Source organism: Anguilla anguilla, chromosome 13 (genome assembly GCF_013347855.1).
Source record: "Anguilla anguilla isolate fAngAng1 chromosome 13, fAngAng1.pri, whole genome shotgun sequence".
Lineage (NCBI taxonomy): Eukaryota > Metazoa > Chordata > Actinopteri > Anguilliformes > Anguillidae > Anguilla > Anguilla anguilla.
The window spans coordinates 34,355,642-34,362,733 of NC_049213.1; positions in this window are offsets into that span (position 1 = coordinate 34,355,642).

Consider the following 7,092-nt stretch of genomic DNA (forward strand, 5'->3'; position numbering starts at 1 on the left):
GTTTGTAAAAGCTTTCGCTGACAGTGAAACAGTCCTGTGCAACAGATCACTGGTGCCTGTCCCCTCCCTCCTTCCTTCCCTCCCTCCCTCCCTCCCTCCTCCACTCCCCAGTGTTGGGCACCTCCCCCTCTCCCCCTGCGTGGAGTCGATGACGAGGGTCCCCGCTCCTGTCTCCTTTTTCGCTAGTCGCCGAGCGCTGGGCAGAATAAATAAAATGCAAAACACCCCCCCATGTGTGGAGTGAAGAGGTGGGGGGGGCACACGCTCCACCCTCCAAACACACCCGCCCACACATGCGCGTGCCACATGATGCTCGCGCACACACACACACACGCATGCACAGACACATGCATTATGCATGCTTGTATCTGCACACACGTGTGCACGTGTGCGCAATGCAAACACTCACGCGTGGCCAGAGGCGCACCTGTGCACGTAGGCACGGATGTACACACGCACAGCCACATACATGTAAACACAGAACACAGGTACATACAAGGGTCCAAACACACACAACACACATTTGCATGCAAACTACACACGCATGCTTGTGCGCACACAGACACACACACACACACACACACACACACCCTTGATTGCTGAGCCCTTTGTCTCACAGTGGATGGTTATGATCTGGTGCCTTGCCTGAGCAAAGCTGTGGCCATCACCAGGCTGATCCATCTGTTTCTCCATGGAGGTAACCATGACGATCAAAACCTGCACCTACAGGCTTCCTAACATACACAACTAGATTAGAGAAGAAAAAAAGACTGTTATTGTCAAAAATCTCACCAGACATTCAGCAATTTAAATAATGAAGTCAACAGTGCAGTTCATAAAACCTCTCTGACCTATTTGGGTATTATTGTCTCATAAATCCTTAAATAAGTAATAAGAACCTTACACAAATAAAATGAGATTCACAACTATCTTTTGCATCTTACAAACAAAATAATTGGTTCACAAACACTGTATGTTTTTGCACTCAGAAACAAATCTCTCCTGAACAGACAAATGCACATTGACTCATTTCTATTCCCATGCTTTTGGAGGCCATTGTATATACCAACATTGTCTATCTACAATTAAATGTGGGTATGTGCAATTAAGGGTAGGCAATTCTGCTATTTGAATGACATATTTTTCAAGTGTTAAATTGAATTGCAGGTACTATATCTACAGCTAAGTTCTGGGTAATTTCTGGTAACTTGTTGGGCCAACCTTTATCAAACTATACAAGTAACAACCAGATTAAAAGCTACAAACTATTTGAAACCTCCATGTAAATCTTCTACTTAAGAGCTAGATGTCAGTCTTGGCTTCTACAATCTACCCATACAAAACAAAGCAAGACTGCCGTATTTACATTCATTTCCTCAACACCGTGTCTGCAGATCCAATGGGCACAATTTAATTCTGTTACAAGAATCAAAAATTTCTTGATCTAATTTTGGCTGAATCTAATTTGGCAGTGGAGCAATGGCATCGAGTTTTGCATGTCAAAACAACGGTTGAACAGGAATGTAAACTATGGAATTTCTTTCTTTGAAAAGCCTAGTCGGCAAACCTTTACATTTGTAGGATTAAGTGACATCAACATTCCTTTAGTGAAGTTCATGGGTCGAACCATCCTTCACATTCAAGGGTTGAGTAAGTTTACTACATCATTACTGATGTAGCTCATTACAATAACAAAATTAACTACTGCACGGTGCACGTCTGTCCTTTATGATGGCTTGTTTCTTGAAGGGTTCAGAGAGAGAGAGGGAATTATGAATGCTGGCACAACTATTTAAGAGAATCTCTTGGTTTGGCGAGAGCTACATGAAACTGTTCTTCTTTTGCTCCTATATTCATTATGTGAAGGGAGCAGTTTACATTGTACCTGTTAGCAGTTTTTGAATGCTTGAACATTAGAATTAAGGTACTTAACTGCCAGGTAAAATTGTTTAAATGGGCAAAACCTTATTCCTTAGATTTACTGTACAGCTTAGATTTAAAGCCATATTTTTTTTTGTAGGAACCTTAAAGCTAGAGGAGGATGGTGATAAGACAGATGAGGAGGACAAAGGTGAAGATTCTCCATAGTGCTGCTTGCTTATTATGGGGAGCTAAATTTGGCTTATTCCCATGATGATAATCGAGTTATGGGCCATGGAAGGCTGCTGTAACAATGACAGGTTTTTCCACAGATATTTAGCAGATCTGCTAATATTTTATTAGCGCTTTCTTCCCGTGGTATGAGATGAGAGCTTGTCTGTGTTACCATGGCAAAATGATCAATATGCAATTGCGTATTGAAAATGCATACTGACTGGAGTCTGGATATGCTGTGCATAGTATCCATTTTTCTCTTTCAGAGGACAGAGTGGCGCAGTCACTATTGAACAGACAGATACGCATAGTGAGTACGACCAATCAGGTTGAAGTTTTGAAGCGGGACCCAAACTCACCACTCTGCTCTGTCAAATTGTTTGAGGAGCTGAGACTGTAGGTCAGCTGTATGTGAATATAATGCCCATATAATGTGGTTTGAATATGATCCTATGGAGAACAGGTTTCATATAAAGCAGGGGTGTTCAGTCTTATCCAAAAAGTGCCGATGTGGGTACAGGTTTAGTTCACCACTAAGACACACGATTCTATTTAAAGGTTTTGATTGAAGACCCAAGATTAGTTCATTAATTGAGTCAGGTGTCTTAGTGCTGGGCTAAAACAAAAAACCTGCACCTGCTCCAGCCCTTTTCGGATAAGATTTACGTGAGGCACAGTCAGTCTCGGCATTCAACGCCGGGCTTAAAACCCATTTCTATCAGTGTGCCTATCCCAGTTTATCCATTGCATGATACAGATAAAATATATGTGATTTATATTAATGCACTGTTTTACTAGTGTTCTGTGATTTTACATTATTTCTTTTTTTTTTTACTTTGTTTTATTGTTGCCTTCTGCAAAGCACTTTGAGATCATCTCTGTATGATGAAAAATGCTATATAAATAAAATGTATTATTATTATTATTATTATTATTATTATTATTATTATTATTATTATTATTAAGATTGGATACCCCGGCTCTAGATGGAGTTTTGGCATAAACAAAATATTTCCCCTAAATGAACTAACATTATTTATTTTTTAAATTTGAATTCACAATGTATAAATGAGCCAACATCTTAATATCTGTTATTATAAAATATTTGCAGCTGTTTGCATTCATTTACTGGGCACTTTTGGATCTGTCACTGTGATGAATGAACGTTGTAATGACTTGTGTACTCCAAAGTTTCCTATTTTCATATTTCATTAATTCTGTCATATTTAGCTGTGTTTAAAATATCATTGTAATCCTCGCATATCAGCAGTTTTAATAATATTTTAGATAATAATTGAAAATGTGTATACATAATTAGAGAGAAAATGTAGTGCTTTGAATTTACATTCACAACAATCACTCTGCACTGGGAGAGCAGACGCCTGGAATTCCTCCCTCTATGTCCCAAGTGCAAACGAGGACCGTGTCATTATTGCAGAGCACCATGAGTGCTAATAGCGCCCCCTTGTGGAGTGTCTTCTGCCTGATAAACGTGAGTGAGTGAGTGAGATTTTTTTTTTTGAGGAAACCATGAATTAGTGTAATTTTGTCCTTTGCAATCAATAGCTGCTCTTACAACAGAAGGAACAGTAATTACCAATGATCAGTGTGATTAAAGATAGGCTGTTTAATCTTCACAGCTTCTGATGTAAGACGATTCTTTTAAAAATTAGGCGTCTGCATTGATTCATTTTCACACATATTTTGATGCAATTTTCTTCCAACAGATAAGAAGATGGAAAAGCTGGACGCAGATGACCCGGACGAAACGGAGAAAATTGGAAACTGAGGTGCCGAATTGTTCAGAACGCAGCGCGCTTCTGAAACCCCGCCCCCGAAGCGGTATTTCCACAGTCGTTTCATTTGGGAAAACAAGTCGGAACACAAGTGGCGGAGGAAATGTGTACATGGTGTCAAAAAAGCAGTTCTTTGCTAGTGTGTGTGTGTGTGTGTGTGTGTGTGTGTTTGTAATGACAACACGAGTCTCAAATTTAACATCGACTTGCAGCACAATCGGGCACCCGCAGTTCAGAACTGAGTAGTTATGGATTACAGCGCGCACAAGGATGTGTGGTGGAATCACAATTGCGTATCACGTTGAAATGAGATTCATTTTCAAAGACTGAAACGGCACCAGGTGTTATGTGGTGCTAGATGAGGGGGGGGAGGTATCTCTGTTCTTTGTGGAAAGGTTGAATTTACTGGACTGTCTACAGCAGTTGGGCGTGTCTGAAAAGCCTGGCCTGGTTCATTAAGCAGTTGCACTTTTATTCTTTGTTCTTCAGTCATATCACCCTCGCACAGTGGCTACAGTATTTTACCGTCACGCCAGAAGCTGCCCGAATGCTAAATCAGTCACCGCGTGTGAAATTTGGAACGAGGACTGGCATTTGGTTTGTTGTTTTCTAAGTTTTAATGAAGTAACCGTAACATCCCCCGACACTGTATTGTGCAGTCATTTGTGTATAGGACTTTGGTCAGTGTGTCCTGACGTGATCAGTTTCTGATTTAATGGACAGGTGAAATCACAAGGACATTCCTTGTAATTGTTTTTGCATTTGCTTGCTTTCAGACTAATGATGGAAGGAAACATTCGTTTATTTTAAGAAAAGTAATTTTTTTGGTCAATATAAGGGAAAAGGTCTTCACTGTGGTTATCAAAATTGTCCTCTTGGCTGAGTGGGCTTGAGTTTGAAGCTCCAAATTGTATTTGAAACCTTCATGTCAATCCTCTACTTAAAAGCTGGAGGTCAGTCTTGGCCTCTCCAATTTGTCCACATAAAACGCCATTTAGAGGCACAAACAGAACACAAGACTGCTGTATTTACATTCATTTCCTCAACAGTGGGTCTGCAGATCCAATGGGCACAATTTAATCCTGTTATAAGAATCAAAACAGTATGTTAATTTCTTGATCTAATTTTAGTCAAACCAAATTTGTCAGCTGAGAAATGGCTACCAGATTTGCATGTCGAAACAACGGTTGAACAGGAATGTAAACTATGGAATTTCTTTCTCTGAAAAGCCATGTTGACGGACTTCCTTAAGCGAAGTTCATGAGTCAAACCATCTTTCACAACCAAGGGTTGAGTAAGTTTACTACATCATTACTGGTGTAGCTCATTACAATAACAAAATGAACTACTGCACAGTGTCGTCTGTAATTTCTGATGGCATGTTTTTTTTTTGTTTTTTGAAGGGTTCAGAGATGAGAGAATTGTGTCTCTCTGAAATAAGTGCGAGGTCAGGTGGTTTTCACTCTGAATAATTATTTGGGAGAAATAAGCAGGAGAAAATCATCCACAAGGGGTTTAAGACTGGGGGGGGGGGGGGGCGCAGCTGAGTGTGCTGATTCCAGTTGGAGCAGGGGTTCTCAAACTTGGTCCTGGGGGACCCTTGTGCATGCTGGTTTTTGTTATTGGTTGTTAGCATCAATCAAAGTTATTGAAAACATGTGTTTATTCCTGAATGCTTTTCTTAAAACATGTCTTAATTGCATGCAGGTTTGGTTCGGTGATTTCGTTTTAGTGCCCAGGTGTGAACACTCAGCAATTTGGCTCACCTCTTTTACCTGTCCGTCTATTGTTTAAACAAAAATGCAACCTCCTTTCTAAAGGACTCATTTGTCACAATACAGAAAATGAAAGCAAAAGTTGTTCTGATTGATGTGAAGTCCTGGGACATGAGCAAGGGTCATTATTCTTCATGGCCTGAATTGCTATTTCAGACATAATGTGACATGAGAGAGTAAATCCTTCAACAGACATTAAAAATTTAAAAACAGTTGAGAGCTCCTTACAATTCAGGGTTTGCAACTGTAATTGGAAGGAAAACCAGCATACACAGGGGTTCCCATACACTCACTGAAGAATTACACCCACAGGGCTCGCCTTCTCCAGAACTAGACACATTGCTGGTACTCGAAGTGCACTATTTTTCCCACTAGATGGTGCTATTTATTTTTTCTAATTTTTCAGTTTTCAATTTTTTTACAGGCACTAATACATATTGAAGCTTGTATACAGTACCAGATATTCTTCCATATTGAGTTTTCTGCATTTGTTTATGCAGTTAAGTGGTTTGACTGTGTTCTGCCCACAATAATTTAATACGTAAAAAAGCACAATCCACTTCCATTAGATTATGCCATACCATGGGCCAGGACTGTATCACAGGACTGTATAAAGTATTCATTCAAATGCCCATGCTCCCTTAGAGTAATTATCATTGGGTGAAGACCTTCAGATGCCCCCTGTGCCTGTTTAACAAAGCAGGATTACCGAGTAACCTGGATAACTGCCCTGGAAGTAAAGCCTGGAACCCCCTCAAATCTGGAACACGGATTGAAGTAGAAAGATCCGTTCCAGGCTTTTTTTTATCCAGCTCAGTAATCCTGCTGCGTGATACAGGTCCCCCGTCGCTTTAAGATTTGTATGCAGTGTTTTTGCAGTGGTCCGTGCTGAGCCTGAGAAAAGAAAGAAAGAAAAAAAAAACGAGCGCGATGATCTGGATCCACATCCGGAAAGACGGGACATGTCCCCTCACGTACTCCTGCAGCGCTCACCTTTCCTTAAATTTAATTAAAATAAAACCTCACCCCCCCCCCCCCCCCCTTTCACATTTGGCAGGAGCGTGACTGGGCTGGCTAATGGAAGACTGTCACACTGAAGAGAGGGGCCAGGAACCCCGGGCCTACCCTCGAGATCTGGGACATTTAATGGGACATTTGGCATGCTGCCTGACACAGCTCATTTAGCTCCTAAACGCAGGAGCGGTACACAGCATCCTAAAGGCCCAGCGTCAGGAGCTATAAACCTAACGCCGTCTCCCTGACGTTAAGGTTCGGACCAATCGAGCCACTTCACTCCTGCAGAAATTTGCCTCGGCTACACTGGTGGAAACCAGTAGACTCCATATCTACATTAGACTTGTTTTCTCAACTTTATTTGGTGGAGTAAGTCCCTGGAGATCTACTGTCCTGTAGGTTTTCAATTCAAC